This window comes from Equus quagga, chromosome 11 (genome assembly GCF_021613505.1).
Source record: "Equus quagga isolate Etosha38 chromosome 11, UCLA_HA_Equagga_1.0, whole genome shotgun sequence".
Classification (NCBI taxonomy): Eukaryota; Metazoa; Chordata; class Mammalia; order Perissodactyla; family Equidae; genus Equus; species Equus quagga.
In genome coordinates this window covers 42346502-42365846 of record NC_060277.1, presented here as the reverse complement: position 1 = coordinate 42365846, position 19345 = coordinate 42346502, and the positions used below count along the sequence as shown (strand labels likewise).

The 19345-nt window shown below is 37.2% G+C and overlaps 1 protein-coding gene across 1 annotated transcript in view; it reads right to left on the bottom strand.

Annotated features, from left to right (window-relative positions):
• The window catches only part of RNGTT (RNA guanylyltransferase and 5'-phosphatase), a 273705-nt gene that overhangs the window by 194392 nt on the left and 59968 nt on the right, over nt 1-19345 (bottom strand). The window lies entirely within an intron of this gene.

Sequence of the window (19345 nt, the reverse complement as noted above, 5' to 3'; positions counted from 1 at the left end):
ATTACTATCTCCACTTTGCAGTAGAAAAAAAGAGAAAGTAAGTGATTTGCAAATGGCCAGAATGCAAACTATCCAACGCTCTTTCTACCACATTACAGTTAGCAAAACTGCTAACCCCTCTTTGAATCAATACTATGACAGAGCCAGATAACACCACTTTAGGTACAATTCTCATTCATTATTATATGATTAAAATATTTTTAAATTCAAGCTCATCAGAATTTTTATTAGCTCTTAGCTTCTTAGAGCCAATCAATATATGGGGGAATTTATTTACTTTAAAATGCATCATTCTTCAAATGGTCAAGTTACCATCACTGATTTCCCATCAGCAGATCATCAAGAACAGAGCCCTACTTCATGCCATATATAAAAATAAAGCCCAAATGGATTCAAGTTGAGAAAATTATAGACTGATGTGCCGTGCTACCAAACAGATAATGGCAAGATTCGGGGTGAAAATGGAGACTGTATCCAGGTACCAAACTTTTCAAAGAATGAGAGAAAACTGACAGGTATAAATTAGAAAGTTAAAAGGCACAAGCCTCAAAGGAACAGAACCATTTTGTCAAGTTATTTTTCTTTGCTGTAAAATGAAAGAGTGGAAGAATAATAGTGTGGATGTACCACTGAGAATGGAGGAGAATGCTGACCACTCTGTCCAACCCACGTGCTATGTCAGAAGAAAGAAGCAACACTGAAAGATGGAACTGAATCAAGTTAAGGCCAGGGGATAGAAGAAACATTCAATTAAGAGATGGAGGTGACTAATATAATAGGAGATAATTCGTTCCCCATAAACGAGCACTCTAAAGAGCAAACAGACATGTTTAAGATAGGTGAGCAGAAATGAGAGAGCTGGTGAAGGTAAGTGGGCAACAACAGGTTGAAGAGCAGCAAGGAAGACCAAAGGGGCTTACACTTTGGGACTGGTCTGCAGGTACGCTGTTGCTAGTGTTTTCAAACTAATTAGGTAGTCTCAGCAGGTCTCTGGGTAGGAGGAAGAGAGCTCAGGCTCCTGCCACGTATTGAAACAGCTGTAGGCCTAGGAGATGCGGAGGGTGGAGACTCAGGTTTCACGAGGAAAAATAAAATCAGCCTCAGTCTGGACTGACTATGCAGCTGAGGGACTCCTGGACCAAGTGCCTGGCCAGCAGGCTGGCAGACATCAGGAGCTTTTCAAAAGCAGCAATTCCTGGAGGATAGGGAGAATCTAGGCTTCTTGGAAGAAGTCAGCCTTGCTCTGGATTGTGTTTCAAAGAGAATTTTAATCAACATAAGGAAAGATCAAATAGAAAGCAACTATGATATCTTCCGCAAAAATGGTATTGAAGACACAACCCATCATGTTGTTTAAGAACCTAGGCCAGCATTTTGCAAAGCTTAATATTTACTTTAAAAAGTATTTCATGGCAAAATAAATTAGGGAAACACTGTATCTTTCTCTTAAAAAGTCAAGATACATATTAGGAATATTTAAGGTTATGAGAAAACATATAATAAATCTGTTTATCTTATCTACTAGCCCATTGTTTCCTAAACTTAATCCTGATATCTGTTAATATTCAGCAGAACAGGTGTTCTATATCCACAACTTGAGAGAAGTTGACTTATGCTGACAAATTCTAGAATTCAGAAAAAAGAAATGGTTTGCCTCTTCTGATATATGATGATGACAGAAATTATATTTCCTTCTCACTTGCTGCCCAGAAGCTCAGATTTAAATACAAAGTTCAAATAGAATAAACATTAAATCCCAGGGTGCTGGTATATTTGCTTTTCCTGTCATAATTGTTTATTTTCTATTCATATCTTAAGATGCTTATTTTATATGTGTGTGTGTATGTGGGTATCTTACTAGCAGACCTTTCTTTTACTTCAAGTGGAGTATCAATTAAAAGAAAACACTGTCTTTGTAAATCTCTGTAAACAGATTTAAAAGACCAAGGAAGAAAAGGCTTTAGAAGATGGAATTCACTATAAATGATTGCTCATGGGAAAACACAGCTTGCATCTGCAGAGATACCAAAGAAATTATTTAGCAGTTGGTATTTAGGGATTCTTCTGCACATATAAATTTTTGGAACAAGTTTCTGGGATATGATTTTTGGTTTGAACTCCAGTCACTCCTAATCATGTGTTCTTTTGTTATGTGATACCTACAAAAAGCAAGGAGCTATTTCACGTTACAGAGAGAAGGTAGGGAAAAGTGGAAATATTTCCACATCACTCCAAAGTCTCTAAAAGCAGCCAGACTCTTTAAAAAAGAGGCAGCTATCCCACACACTGTCAGATGCTGGCTTAGTATGTAACTATGGTTCTACCTTCAGCAGATATGAATCACTAGTGTAATATAATTTTTTATTAATTAGGAAACCACCTCAATCACAAATTTAATACCCAGAATTACTAAGTTATTTGTATTACATCCATTCTCATTAAAAGACAAAAATTAATTCAGTAGAAGCTTCACTGAATTAGAAACTGCTGATGGACTTTTTATATTAAAGTATATAGACCAAAGCTATACAGATTACAGAAAAGCCAAATTTATAAACTGCTGTACTTTAAATGCTGGTTTTTCAGCTTGACTAGAAACAATCTTTCAGGACAGTCACTGAAATGTGAGAAAGCTAATCAAGTAAAACCACCAAATATACATTAATAAAATTTAGGAAGTACATAATTCAAGAGGAAAACTGACAAAAATATATGTATGTATAGGTGACTAATAGCATCTTAGAATCCTAATTCACATTACTAATAGAAGTCTGAGAGTAAAATAGCCTTTAAACATCTTATAATTTAAATTTGTCACCAATTCAGACCAAACCTGACCATCAATTACATTTCTAAGAATTTACCTCACCTACAGACTATGAAAGCAGAGATCACATCCATTTCATTTTTTCCCACAGACTAAGTGTCTTGCATAGTCTATTTGCATACACATAGAAGGCACTCAAAAATACTTGTTAAGCAAGGCTATATGTACAAGGATGCTCACTACAGCATTTCATGACAATGAAAAAATGAAAGTCAAATGCCCGCCATTTAGCAGATCAGGTAAATAAATACTGCATATCCATCTTAGAGCATATCAAGCATATTTTAAATGATGATAAAAATATTCATTAATATGGAAAGAGATATATACAATATATTAAATGAAGAAAAAGCAAGTTAAAAATCAGAATGCATAATATGATTGATTATAAGGGATAGGGAGATAAAACTTTGTATATTTAGAAAAGACAGGCAGTAAAGCCTATACCAAAATGTTATGAATTGTCATCTCTACTTGGAATTATCAATGATATTTGCTTTCATCATTATACTTTTTTGTATTCTCAGAAATTCTAGAAACAAGAACAAATTGCTTTTACAAGCCAGGGGGGCAAAAATAAAGCTACAGAAAAATTAAAAACAGAAATACAGTCTAATCAGAGTACAAGAATTGTTTTCCCTTTGGAAAGGGAAGGAAACAAGATGGGATGGTAAACCTTGTTCATCAAACCGCAGCGGCTTCAAAATTAGCAGATGTTTCCCCTCTCCTATTTTAGAGCGTCTATACTAGAGCTTTTTAGTGAGCAATAAAAACAAAAAAGCAGATCATTTAAATTGATTCATTTCACCACCATCTCTATGCATTTGTACTAACTCCTGTCAAACTCACTATGGTTTTTCTTTTAAAATGGTTAATTAATTAATTTTAAAAAAATATTTACTAAAGGGCCAACCAGGTATTAGGCACAGTGCTAGATGCTCAGGATATAACAGTGACCAGCACAGACTCTTCATGTAACTTCATGTAATTTAGACTGTTAGCAAGAAAATGAGACATTAAACAAATAATCTCAAGCATAGTAAGTACTGAAAAGGTGAAGTACAAGGCGCTACAAGAAGTATGCAAAGGTGGAACATGTCAGAGTTGCGAGACGGGGAAAGGCATCCCAGAAGGACTCTCACGTAGCTGGTAACAACTCGAGGTTATTAGCACTTACTGAGCAATGACTATGCATACAGCAGGGTTCAAAGCACTTTACAGTAACTCACTAAAGCCTTACAACCACCTTACCATGTAGGTAAAATTATTACTCCCATTTTCCAGATGAGGAAAGTGAAACACACAACAAGTGAAGTAACTTGCCCAAGGTCATAAAGCTAGCAAGATAGCAAAGTTGACATCAAAACCCACACAATGGCCTATCTCTACAATCTCTACAGTACACTGCCTCTGACCTGACTTATGCAGAAGTTAACCAAGCAACTGCTGTGGGGCAGAAGGTGGGGGCGGGGCTTGGAGGGTGATAACCAGTGCCTGGAACAGAGTCTATCAGGTGCAATATCCTCGACACAACAACAGAAGGTGCACATTCTGGCAACTTAAAAAATTTCAGAATACTGAAGCGTAAAGAGAAAGAAGGGAAATGGCATGGCTTGAGACTAGAGAAGTAGCCAAGGACTTAGGAATTAATGAAAACTTTTTTTTACTTTATCCTAGAAAATGGAAAACCCCTCGTATGAGACAAACAGAAATCATAATGGGTAATTCAAACACTGAGGACTTAATACAGCACACTAGTTACACAGACACTGGAAAGCCACAAGGCAAAAGGAAGGCTGAGGCAATCAAACAGTAACTGCAGAAGGACTACCATCTGAAGGGATGGGGGAACAAAATGGAAGAGGTGTGTTATCAGAAGTTAGTACGCTGGGGGAAGGGGATTATGGGGCTATGCCTGGAAGGGGGTGGGGGAGGTTCATGCAGCTGGGAGTTCAAACCTCTAAGGAAGTGGCACCATATGGCTAGTACCTGGACCTCTAAGGAGAGGAGCCCTGCAGCTCAAGTTTGAATCGCTACGGAGGAGGCACAGAAGGAAAGATGCTCAAACCAGTAAGGGGGACACAGCCCAGTAGGTGAGGAAGTAAGGCAAGTGGCACTGTGTCTACTTAGGATGCCCCACCCAGAACCTGGTACCTCTGATGGGGAGCAGCAAGGCTGGTGCTGGGAGTGCCAAATGAAGCAGGAAAACGAAGTGATAGTTATCAACAGCCGCTGGAGGTATAACGAACCTAGAAACAAGAGGAGTCCCTTCTCTCACCTACCAAATTCCTGCCATTGTTCCCAATGGTAAAACCCAACAGGAAGCAAGCTGGTAAGGGAATCCGAGTCCCTTTGCAGAGTCCCAGTCCCCCATCCCAGTTTCAAGAGATTAGAGCTGAGAAACAGTAGGTAAGTAAACAGAGACCAGTGAAAGGTTTTTAGCAAACTAATAGCATAATCTGACCTGCATTTTTAAAAGTTCACCCCCATACAATACATGTACAAAATACAAAACCAATCTGTAGATCAGAGAAATTATGAGGCTTATATAGTACACCAACTGGGACTATGGTGCCAATGATAATTTAGAGGCAGGTGGATAAATTCAAGACATTTAAGCGGCAGATTAACAGGACAATATGCTGTTGATTGGATTTGTGGCTGAGAGAATAGGAGAAGTCAAGGATGACTTCCAAGCTTCTGGCAAGAGGAACCGGGTGCACTTTATTTACTGAGCCAAGGAGCATTTAAGGACGAAGGAGTAATTGTTCAGTTTAGTTTGGGAGAAGTGACAGACCCCCTTGTTTGGGATATGCAAATGGATGATATCATTTTCACAATGGAAACCAAAAGGCCCAGATTTCCTCTATCTCTGTCACTAGCAGGTTGGAAACAGGCTCAGGCGCTAAGCCAAACAATTAATGCTCTTTCCCCAAAACTTTTAACTTGAGTGAGTGACAAAGAGGCACAAGAACAGCTGAAAAGTTATTCAAACAAGGGCAGAGGCATTGTCAGCAAGCGCCAATGGTGGCTTCCTACTCAAAGTGTTCCTGTGCCTGACCTTGGCAATCGTGCTGGCTGCCTGGCTTTGCTTGCTTCCTATCCATTTTCCAAGACCGGTTCTCCTGAGAGCCTTCCAGCTTATTCCTTTGCTTAAATTGGCCAAAGTTGATTTCTACTGCTTGCAGTCAATGCAACGCAATGGAAATATTGGTTCTTATTTTTTTTCCTTTCTTTCCTTTTTGCCTACTATATGCAGCTGAATTCAAGTAAGTTAAATAAGCTTAGAACATAACCCCAAAGTTATGTCCCCCAACACATCCCCAATACCAAGAGTTACAAGATACTATCTCTTTACATAGTAACTTAATGCCAAGAGGCACCCACCTATTTCCCAACCTTCAACAAAGATGAGTGTATAATGTTAAGCCCAGACTTTACTTTCTCTTTGTATCTTTTCTCTCATAAGAATTCACTGCCAAACCTCTACTGTTTCTATACCAGCTACATTTCCTCTCATTTCTACTCCCAATAGAACTGGCACACAAGTCCCTGAAACCTAATACTCAAGGTCGTAGAACTTACAGAAATAAATTCAGATATATTAAAATTTCTTACATAGAAAATTCAGTTTAGAGCCACTTCCCCAGATACAATTATAAACCTTCCTGACATAAAGAGCAGTTGGTCAGACTCTGCCCCCTACCCACCAACACCTGTCATATCTTATTCTAAAAATGATACAAGAACAGCCGACTTGCCGAACTCCAGCTTTCTTCCTTCCCCACGGGGGCTTATGCACACTTTGTCTTTTTCTCTCACTGGCTCACTGCTCAGTAAATTTTATCTGTGGTAGTCTCTTTTGCAAAGGATATCCACATCCTCTTTAACCCATTTTTTCCTGTTTCTTTGAACTCTTAAATAAAAAGGAAAAGAAATTTTGTATATTTTCCACAATTTTTTTAAATGAAAAAATATTTTCCTCCTTCTTGCCTCATTCACTTCATTCCATAAATAAACCTAAGAAAACTCTGATCAAGGGTAGTGACACATTGGTATCTAGCAAAATTATAAGTCGCAAGTTTTTAATCCACCTAGGCAAAACAAAGAATCAGTGTCACAGAGTCCCCTTCACAATCTCCATAATACTACGGATCTATCTCCTCCTCATCTGATAAAATCAAATCAGTTTTCCCCAATAGTTTTTAAACTAGTCAAAATAGAGCTTTTGATTACAACAAATATAAACTACTTATATTTATTGCAATTATAGTTCATTTAGTTATCAGTGCTGGAACAGTACATTTCATCACTTTTCACAGGAGACATGCACAGTAAGTAATTTAGCTACCTTAGGAATTAAGCAAGCTTTATAGGCTAGGTTGGGAATCTAACTACCATTCAGACAAGAATTCTACGGAAACACAACCTAAAGTCTGCCAACGTAAGTTAAGGAATCTCAGCAAAACAGTTCAAATAACTTTAAATATCACTGTTTACATCACTTCCACAAAAGGACCAATATTTGATGATAAAACAATGTAATCCTTCACATGAGCTTTATTTTCAAACTAACAGCTATTATCTGTTTATCTGACAAAAATAACATTTCAACCCTTGAAAAGAAAAACTATTTGACGCAGAAGTGCAGCTTTACCTTATTTCATTTCCCAAGAAATTCAAAGTACTCACATTAAGGTCAATTTTATTTTCACATTAACAAATTAAGAAACACACACATACAGCAACACCACAACTACCTAAACTTTTTAAAATTTTTTATTGCTGCTGTTAACAATCACTGAAAGACACAGTTCTAACATATTCTTTTCATCAAAAACTATCAAAATTTTCATTCAGCATTATAAAAGATTCCAACCCAACAGGTATTTTGATTTTGATTTATTGATTCTATAAGCACAGCAGTCTTATTCAAAAGGACTGGCTCTTTTTTTAATCCTCGTGTCACATCAATTTAAAGTCATGAAACAGATGTGATTAAGGTTTTATGGTCTTAAAGTCACTTTAAGCCCAGAGCTTCATTCTATTATGTGATCACTTACATACACACACAGTTAATTAAACAGACAACATGTATTATTTAATTTTAAATTGCAAAGCCCACTCGCTTCCCCATCAATTTAATTGTCAAATTTATCTAACCAGCTTTTGATCTTAGAATGTTAATTGTCTATTAAACGGCAGGCCAGCAGCATACCACCGAACATTTGGTCAATTTGCCAACATTTAAATGTCTTCTACCTAAGCATAGCCATCTTCATTTTACATGCTGTTTATACAGCAAATCTTCTACTGTGTTCTGTTCATCTACTTTTTTTGTTTAAGCTAGGTACTTAGTAAGCTTTGTCTATGGAAAAATCATCAGTCAAAAGACTCTAACTTTTATTTCAATTCAGGTAATTCATCACAAGTAAACCGTGAAGACCAAGCGGTATCCACCATTTAAAAAAAATCACAAATTCTCCAAGCCTTCTCATTAAAAATACCAAGTATGCTTATTTCTATTAATAGCTATGAATAATTTCCAAAGCATAGATGTTTCTGTCTCAAGAAACTCCCGTCAACCAGCAAGATTTAGAGTCTTGTGCAAAGCTTAAAAATCAACCCTATAAAAGAGTTTGTCAAGGTGTAGGGCCCAGTGTTAGTCTCTAAATTCCACCCTCACATTCCACAGAATTAATGATAAATAATAGAAATAACCAAGTGTATAATAAGTTATAGAGCAAATTTGTTCCAAACCACCCAACAATTTAATTTGCTTACTTTGTTTACATGTGTCAATGGTAGGAATGCTATCACCATGGGCTTTGAGAAGAAAATTCCAGTTCCAGACCCTATAACACCAGACTCAATAGTCCTTACTATCTAGAACCCTAAAAAACAAGTAGGCAGACTGGAACTAAAAACCTCATCAAATACATAGAATGATTCTAACTGTCCACGTCCTAAGTATGTGCTTTAACTCGAGTTACAACTTCCTTATCCCTTTCTCATTTTGCCATCCTCTACTGCTCAGAAATTTGTACATGCCTGTGTCTAAGCCTATGTATCTGTACTACTGCACCATCTCATCCTAAAATACATATCTTCACACTCTTATTCCAAACACTCTTCCATGAAATCTCTCATACTCCAAATAACAGGTCCTATTCCAATCACTCTATCACTCAAAGTTTCCTGAAAATTATAATTCTATTATGTATAATACATAATCGCCTCTGGTAGAAGAGAAGCATACAAGGAGCAAGCCTTAAAATCTAGTTTAAGGAGTAAGTTCATTTGCCAACATTAGTATTAAAGGTATTTGTATTACATACCATTAATTATATATCACTATATAGTAAATAGGGGTGAAGATATCTGTATGCAAAACAGAAGGCACTAACATAGACAGATATATGGGAGTCTACTGTGGTAGTTAAGTACATGCATCCCAGAGAGGCTCTTCCTAGCTGTGTGATTTTGCACAAATCACTTGACTGTTCTCAAACTGAGTATCCTCATCAGAAGTCCCCACCTCCTAAGGTGGCTGCAAGAATTAAATGAGTGAGTTAGTACATCCAGGTTCACAGCAGCATGATTCACAACAGCTAAAGTGTGGTAGCAACCCAAGTGTCATTGACAGATGGATGGCTAACCAAAATGTGGTATAGACATACAATGGAATATTACTGAGCCTTTAAAAAGAAAAAAAATTCTCACGTATGCTATAACACAGATGAACCGTGAGGATACTATGCTAAGTGAAATAAGCCAATCACAAAAAGACAAACACTGTCTGATTCCACTTACATGAGGTACCCAGAGTAATAAAAATCAGAGAGACAGAAAGTAGAACAGTGGTTGCCAGGGGCTGGGGGAAGAGAGGAATAGGGAATTATTATCTAACGGGTATAGAGTTTTAGTTTCACAAGATGAAAAGAGTTCTGGAGATAAATGGTGGTGATGTTTGCAAACCACATTATGAATGTATTTAATACTACTGACCTTGAAAATGGTTAAGATGGTAAACTTTGTGTAATATATATTTACCAAAAAAAAAAGAAGTTAATATGTGATGGGTAGAGAACAGTGCTTGACATATGGTAATAAAATGTCAGCTCTTGTTATTATATTATGTCCAAGGCACACAGTAAGTACTTAATTAAGGCTGGATATCATTATTATCAATACTACAACAAGTACTTTACACAATCCAAAAAAAGAGTTGAGGTTACTGACAAAGTGAACCGTGGATAAGACAAAGAATTAGTTTAAGAATTCTATAGGCAGGAAAGAAAGGACATCCCTTCCAAACAGAGAGGAGAAAGAGAAGAGTGAACACAGAAATTGTGAAATGCAGAAAAATAAACCACAGGTGATTCCCTATAAAGGCTGCCCACAGACTCAAGCTTATAAGTACATTTACACAGTCAAAGGCAGACAACTACAGTAAATAGTTACTGAATTCATTTTTCCATGAATAGGTGTGACCCAAGTAAATTTTGTAAACTCAGAAGCTGCATGACTTGAGTGAGCAATAACTCAAAACAGAGAACTCAAAAAAGCTTGAATCAGGTGGATCTCTCAATCTGTCTAGGAAATTGTTTTCTAAACACTAGAATGATAAAAACAAACCTGAGCCTAAAATATTCCAATGTACTGAAACAACTTTTTAAGATTTACTCACAATAATAGTACATATAAATATACAATAACTCCAAAAGCTCTTCCTATAACAGAAAATTATCATGTTTTTGTCCCACAATCTAGCTCATTAAAATAAAAATTAGTAACAACATAAGTTTTTTAAAATTCTAATTAAATCTACATGGGTTCATATTTCCCTTAACAACACAAAAGAAACATAATAACTACCATAATAATAAGAGTTGACTGATAAAGTCACCTCCTATGTACAAGTTTACAAAATCAACTAAGAGAGTTTGGGGAAATGCAACAAGTAGAATATCAAAGCATACCTTTCAACTAGCGAAAAGAACTGTCAAATCAGGACTGTATTTATTTGCTACCAGCAACATGTATCGTGCTAATTGCCACTTTTGTGGGATAGAGTATGCTCCCTCCTCCTTTCCAACAATCTACAAAGAATTAGAAAATTATGGAATCTTAAAGGGCAGTCTCACTTCCCCCAAGTAGCGCACGCACATACACGCACACTCACGCATATGTCCCATCTCCAGCCCTGCAACAATCCTCACAGCACTTAAGGCACAAGAGAAACCAGGCTAGATTCAAATGGAAGAGAGAACAGAAAGGATGCATACAAGTGCTACCAAAGACACAAAACCTATCTGGTTACGTTACCTCCTCCAGGTAGAACTGTCTGAAAATAAAGCACACGTGGATACTCACTTTATATAAATAAAAACATGATTTACCCTTCTATAACAAGAAGCTTCTACCTCAAAAACTAGATTTGAAAATAATATAGATATTTTTAACATCTTCTAATCTCACTAAAATTTGTTTCTCAAAAGTCCAAAAGGTAAGCACTCTAAAACAATAATTGGATACATAGTTAAATAAATCAATTTCTTTAAATTCTCAAGAGTGATAAGGTTAGAAAAGAAAATCTTCAGGTAGATCTTAAGGATTGAATAAAGTTGGCCAAATAAATGACTTGGCATTTAATTAGGGAAAGATGAAGGTTTCTCTTGGTTTTTAAATATTCCCTTACGCCGAAAAAATGACATTTTTTGTCACATTAAAAAATAAAAGCCCACAACTGCTAATTAGGTATAAGTTGTTGAACAAACTTGGTCTCTCTGTCTTTTATATCCTCATCCTGAAAAAATGAGATAGATTCTTGCTACTTAAAGTGTGATCTGTGGACCAGTAGCATTGGCATCACCTGGGAACTTGTTAAAAATGAAGAATTTGGGCCCCACTCCAGACTAACTGAATCAGAATTTACTTTTTTCTTTTTTTTTTTTTTTTTTGCTAAGGATAATTTGCCCTGAGCTCTCATCTGTTGCCAAACTTCCTCTGCTTTGTACGTTGGTCGCCACCATAGCATGGCTGATGGTGGTGTAGGTCTGCCCCCAGGATCCAAACCCATGAACCCGGGCCATCGAAGCAGAGCACACCAAACTTAACCACTACACCATGGGGCCAGCCCCTGAATCAGAATTTACATTTTAACAGACCCCCAGACAATTTGTATTTACCTTAAATTATGAAAAGCACTAGATTAAACAACCTCTAACCACCCTTACCATTCAAACTGCAAAAGAAAATATAAAAGCCAAACAAAAGAAGTCAAAATAAGCAAAAGAAATTGAAATTTTTAAAAACAGTATGGAAAAAAGGAGCTTCCACTAAGGCAACTGTCCAAAAGTTATAGTCAATAGATTTTTCCTCTCTTCTGAGCTAATATTCTTGTTTAGATGCTAACGAGGGTAAAAGGAGCAAAGAGGAGTAAAAAGAGAAGAAACACTATGGAAAACAGTATGGAGATATCTCAAAAAACTAAAAATAGATATGCCATATGATCCAGCTATCCCCTACTGGGTATTTATCCAAAGAACTTGAAGTCAACAATTCAAAAAAATTTATGCACCCCTACGTTCATCGCAGCATTATTCACAATAGCCAAGACATGGAAGCAACCCAAGTGCCCATCAGCTGATGACTGGATAAAGAAGACATGGGATGGAATACTATTCAGTCATAAAAAAGGACAAAACTGTCCCATTTGCAACAACATGGATGGACCTTGAGGGTATTATGCTAAGCAAAAAAAGTTAGACAGAGAAACACAAATACTGTACGATTTCACTCATATGTGGAAGACAAACAAACAGATAAGGAGAACAGATTAGTGGTTACCAGAGGAAAAGATGGTGGCAGGAGGGTGAAAGGGGTAAAGGGGTACATGTGTACAGTGACTACTGGTGGTGACCACAATGCCGTCTATACAGAAACTGCAGTATAATAATGTATACCTGAAATTTACAGTGTTAAAAGCCAATATGACCTCAATTTTTAAAAAAAAGAGAGACAAGAAAAGGACAATGAAGCAGGATCACAAGTTAGTTGCAATCACAGTCTTCTAGTTTTCACATTTTCTATTACGCAACTTTTAAAACTCACTCTTGACTAGACTAACTGAATGAATGCTAATATAATCTACTTTCAATAAAAGTTTTCATGAAGTACCAAAAAAGGTTCACCTAAAAGTCCTTGAGTTATAACTGAAAATAGGAAATAAAATGTTGGGGGATGACCGGGAGTGAATTGCCAGGTGGTCTTCCTGCGCCTCCTGCAGGATAAGCCCACCAGGAGCCTTGGGACGGGGGTGCTGTGACATCACCCCCTTTCTTTTCTTATTCCAGTCACAGAAGTAGGCGGTCTGTTTCCCCTTCCATAGAAACCACTCCAAGTGTTCATTTCCTCCCTTCTCTATCACTATGGAAAATACTCTCTTACCATACTCTCTATTCAAAAAACAGCTCTTTTAAGTACCTCAAAGACTACTGGGTTGACCAACTGATTCAGCAATTCCAGGTGGCCTTAAACTTCAAGAAGACTGACATAAAGGACCATCAACTTTACAACTTCCTAAAGATAACTCAAGAAGACATAGGAGCTGATGTTAACAGTCAGAATTTAAATCAGAGACTCATGGCTCAGCAATCATTAAAACTCTGACACATTTAAAAATATAAATGAAGGGTTTAAGCAGACACCAGTATAACAATTTTCTTCCTTTAGCCTAAAAACCTAACTGCCCTGGGGCTAGAAGTTACAGAGATTCTGGATTTAAACCAATTATTAGTCAGGACAGTCCAGCTCAGGCTGTTTCCACCTCACGGTGCTCTTCTTACCCACATTACTCACCCTTCACAAGGCATCCTCCTCCTAACAACTCCCACGTTCTTGGGCTCTATGTCACATCATTTAGCCGCAATTATATGTCATATTGTTCTCTCATGTATTCCCATTTTAATATTGCAATTAGATTTTGACCCACTTAAGAGCACGAACCATGTCTTAAACTTCTTTTTAAAAGTATATACAAACTAATTTTCCTATCAAAATGTTATTGCCATTCAGATTGACCACACATTAAAATATTTCATTTGGTGGCTCTGAGTATATAGTCATAACAGTTACCATTTAAAACTCGTCAAAAATCATAAATTTGCTTTAAAATAAGCAACATCTTTTTATTTTCATGTTATTTCTACTAGAACAATAATTTAATTATTTTAGCAAAAAGGAGAGAAAGACCTAATCTACACGAAACTTGAAATAATTTTACTTTTAACACAGATATTATACTTTACCATAGATATTTTACTATAAAGATCCTCAATTATTTATTTTAAATTTAAAAATGGACTAACAGCACAAAGAAGGTATTTTTAAGAAAGATAATTAAAAACACTTGTGGAAGATACACAACACAATGCTGCCTGATTCTATTTAATACTGACTATTCCATGCACATAGAGAAAATGTAAGTAAAATTATATCTAGGTGCACTAAATGTTTAAAATAATTTTTAATTTCTCCATTAGTACATAATGCTTAATGGATCACACTATTAAGAAAACAACTGGTTTCCACTAGTCTGTTCGTGTTCATATAAAAGTACCAGGAGAAATTCTACATGCAGCAATCTCAACAGCTAAATACTAAACACAAGTAGCTAAATACATCTGAGACTACAAAAATAAATATAATATGGACTCATAATAGTAAGGCAACTACCAAGACCAGATCACAGAGTAGACTCAACGTGCAGTTGCTTGAGGTCTATAATTTAAGCAGCAATTTTATTTCTTCTAGTTATATACTGTATTATCTACCTCTGGCCACTAGTTTACATTTCATCAGGCTGATACAAAACATAAAAGGCTAAAATGCCATTCGATAAAATTTAGTTCTCTGTTCATGCAAAAAGTATTTAAAAAATTAAATTTTCTAAATTCCAAAATGATATTAAAATAAAATTTGTCTAAGAAAACTCACCTGCCAGCAAAAAGACCAGCAACAGCAGCAACATTAGAGCTGGGCTGAAAGCCAGAGAGGCACTGTAATAAGATGAGCTGCCTATCACATCTTCATATCAGACTTCACAATTTAAAAAGGAGCTGTCAGAATTACTCATTTTCAATTTCTTTACCTAGTTCACTGATACTAATGCCTTTTGGGAACAAAATTACCATAACATCCAAAAACTGAATACAGTTCCCCAAGAAAGGAAAAATACTATGATATACGATTTAAAAAAAGAAAGCATATGGTTATAGTAATTTCCTTCCCAAAATACAATTGGAGCACATATGTCAAAATCACTACTCTTCACATGCCACATACCAGTCAAATGACTTTTCTACCCTCTGAACATGAATTTCACTATCTAAAGTAAAGGGGTTACATTCCAACATCAAGTTTTTCTATTAGACGCCTATGCTTCAAACACAAACAATTGAGAGCAAAAAACCCACATGGGATAAAAGAGAATCTTCACATCATTCTTTCTGTTTCTGAGATTCCAACATAAGAACATTTCCTGAAGCAGACAAAAAACACTTTTAAGGACTTTAATATGGCAAAGTCATTTTTACAAAAACAGTTCCAAAATGTCACCTACAAATATAATAATTCAGATGCAATGCACAAAAGAACCTGTCAACATTATCAAAACTGCCACGCTCTCAAAACTGTTGTATACATGATCTCCCTAATCCTACTAAGTTCTTAACAACCCCAAACTAACATTTCAGGATGTATTACATGTACACTGCAGTGGGTACCCACTAGAATTCTATTGCTTCACAAAAGCAGCCTGAATTAAAGCTGGTCCTCTGCTGCCATCTAGTGAAGTCATAAAATGCCAAAATTAAACCCAAGGTGACATGAAAAAAAATTTTCAGTCATAAATCTGTTTAACAAATCATTAAAATATATTAGTTTAGAATATGTCCTTAACATATCACTGCAGAGGGGCCAGCCCGGTGGTGCTGCGGGTTAGTTCACGCACCCCAGTTTGGCAGCCTGGGGTTCGCCGGTTCAGACCCCAGGTGCAGATCTAGCACAACTTATTCAAGCAATGCTGTGGCAAGCATCCCACATATAAACTAGAGGAAGATGGGCATGGATGTTAGCTCAGGGCCAATCTTCCTCAGCAAAAAGAGGATTGGTGGAGGATGTTAGCTCAGAGCTAATCGTCCTCAAAAAAAAATATATCACTGCAGAAGATGCTATTGTGGGGACCTGGATTTGGCCCCCCCGGATATTCTCTTTGGCATCAGGATTATTTGAGGCTGGTTGGTTTTGATAAACTGGGACAGGGAAGGAGGCTCTGAGGAGTGGAACTTGCTTGCCCTTTGTTAGGAGACATTTACATTGTAAAGGAAATCTCTATCTGTAAAGGTGCCTCCCTCTCTGTACCAGGAAGAAGAAAGGGGATGACCTTCTCTCTAGAAACTCTTAATCAATGCCAAAGGCAAGGACTTAAATCTGCATTTTGTTTACTGCACTTGTGTGGTAATCTCCCATGATGGACTCCCCCTCCCAATGTTGGCATTTCTTTAAGGATTAAGCATCTTTCCTTAGGCTAGGAACTGATTGCTGCGCTCACCTGTGGCCACCCAGCTCGAGACAATAGACTTGCCTCCTGCTACGCCCTCTGAGATAGCAGATCCACTACCTCCTGTGTCCATCAAGTGCTGTGCCGACAGGGCAATCTTGTGACTATTGTGGGAGGGACATTTCAATCATATGTGAGACATCCTGTATGGGGGTATATAACCACTCTGTATACCTCACTTCTTTGGTGCCCTTTCTTCCTTCGGGAAGGAAGGCCCGGGGCCATGGTCCTCAGATTTCAGCTCAGAATAAACCCACCCAAATTTTCATTTATAGATTGGTTATGGATTATTTTCGTCAACAAAAGAATACAGCAATAATGATTATAATAAACTATCAGATGAACAATTACTCATGAAAAAAGTTATCCAGAATACTATCATCACCGTACTGTTATAAAAGCAAAAATTTCAAAACAATCTAAATTTCCAACCAGACAGAATTTGTAAATTATGGCACATTTATACAATGAATATAATAATCTAGTATGACTCCTTTTCCTGCCAAAACACTATCAAAATAACAAAGTTGGGGGTTTTTTTTTTCTTTTAAATATAAAGCCATCTGGTGGTTTTAAAAATATGTCCACAAGTCCACAAATTTTGACACTCTTCCCTTCAAGGGGCAGAATTTAATTTTCCTCCCTTGAGTATGGGGTGGATTTGTATCTTACTTCCAACAGAGAATATGGCAGAAGTGATTATATGTCGTTTTTGAGATCAGATTAGGTTATAAAAAGGCTACTGCTCCCATCTTGGATATCTTGGAGTATCTACTCTCTCTCTTGGATCACTTGCTGGCTGCCATGTGGTGAGGACACTCAGGCAGCTGCAGGGACCCACTTGGAACCCCAGAGATAGTATGAAGACTATTTTAGGCTGAAGACATTTGAGATTCAACAGATGCAGAATGAAGCCTCCTCAGAGCTTCCCTCATCTGACTAAAAGCAGAAGCTTCTGGGAATGAGGCTGCCACAAACCCCTCTTCAGGGAGGCTTCACTCCCAGGAAGGAGACTGAGAGGTAAATTATCTTAAATCCCCTCTCTGGGGAGTTTCACAGCCATGTACTTTCATAACAAAATATTATCACAAACTTTTCTTATCTCCCATTTGTTCCCCTAAAAACTCATTTATCTTTCCAAAAGAAACCCATTTGTTCTTCCTATTACAGAAGCCCTTCCTCCCCACTCCCTTCCCCTTCTAAGTTAGGTATATAAACTACTAGCTTTAGCCATTTAGCAAGCCACTTCTTTTGTGCACTCCCATGAGCATATGAATAAACTTTGTTTTTTCTCTTTGTTTTGTCAATTTAATTCACAGCCCCTAAACAATGAACTTAAGTGGGCAGAAGAAAAGGCTTTTCTCCACACACACAGCCTATGGACAGGCCCACAAGGCAAGCAAGGGAGACTTCAGGTCCACAGTCAGCAGGGAATTGAGGCCTGCCATAAACCACAGGAGTGAGCTTGGAAGAACTTTGAGATGACAGCAGCCCTGGCCAACAGCTTGACAGCAACCTCATGAGAGACACTGAGCCAGAACCACCCAACTAAACTGCTCCCAAAAACTATGAGATAATAAATGTTTGCTGTTTTAAACTCTTAATTTTGAAGTAATTTGTTATGTAGCAATAGACAACTAATACAACACATGACAATGAAGATAATGAAGAGAAGGAGGGAAGAGCATCAGCAGATGAACTAGGCCAATCAATTTCTGGCCAAGAAGAAACAAATGGAGTAATGCTGAAAAGCACTGCAGAGGCAGCAATATCCACAAACGGAGCTGCCTGCTGTGCAAAAACCCAAAGAAGATCCAGATCCAGAAACGTCAACCACAAAGGATGACTAGACTGACATATGGACTGAAAAAGAGGGATTAGTTATTTTTAGCAAATGTAAAACAATTAAATCCCCACAAGTCACGGACAAGACATGCAGGTTACCCCCCACGCCAAGGGGAAAAAAAAAAAAAATCAGAGGGCTCTTCTCTAAAGAAACTGGGGAGAGAGGTAAAGCAACTAAGCAACTATATGGGCAATGGTGCCTGGAAGAAAAGACCTCTCTAGACAGTAGGACTGAAGGGTCCTCCAGCACAACTGCTCACCATAAAGCAAAGGTCACAAGTTGGCAAGCCCAGCCCACGTTCACAGAGCTTCCAAGCAGCTTTTCTGCCTCATTTTTAAATGCAAATAGCCAACCAAGGATCACCATACATTTGAGAAAAACCAGAAACATGAAGAAGAAAGACGACTCAAGAAAGCGAAAGCAACTCCAATTAGTATTCTCATAAAGGATTCAAAAAGCATTTATGTCCATAAATCAAGAACAAGTTGTCATGAAAAGGTATAAGCAGAGAGTAAGAATTATGTACTCTTGAAAACTAGAAGCATAATTACCAGGAAAAGTAACTCATTAGAAAGATAAAAAGAAAATGAGAAAACCTCCCAGAAAGCTGAAAAAGAAATGAGGAGATGAAAAGTGTGAGAGAAAAGATTAGAGATGAAAAAGAATCTAGAATCTAGGAGGTATAACAACCAATAGTAGTTATAGAAAGGGAAAATAAAAAGCAGAGGAAATAAAGTACCAGCAATAAGATAAAATTTCCCTGAATGGAAGAACTAAGGTTTTCAGATTCAAAGAGATCACCAAGTGCCCAGCATAATGAATGGAAGGCAGGAAGGGAACCCACATAATTAGACATCCACAAGGAAATTTCAGGCCAAGAATAAAGAGAAAATTCTAAAAATTTCTGCAGGGGCAGGCCACTTACAAAGAACTAGAATCAGAATAATATTGGACCTTTTATCAGTAGCAGAGGTTAAGAGAAGATACTGGCATAAGGTTTTTAATATTGAGAGAAAATCATTTTTCATCTAAAATTTCATACACAGCC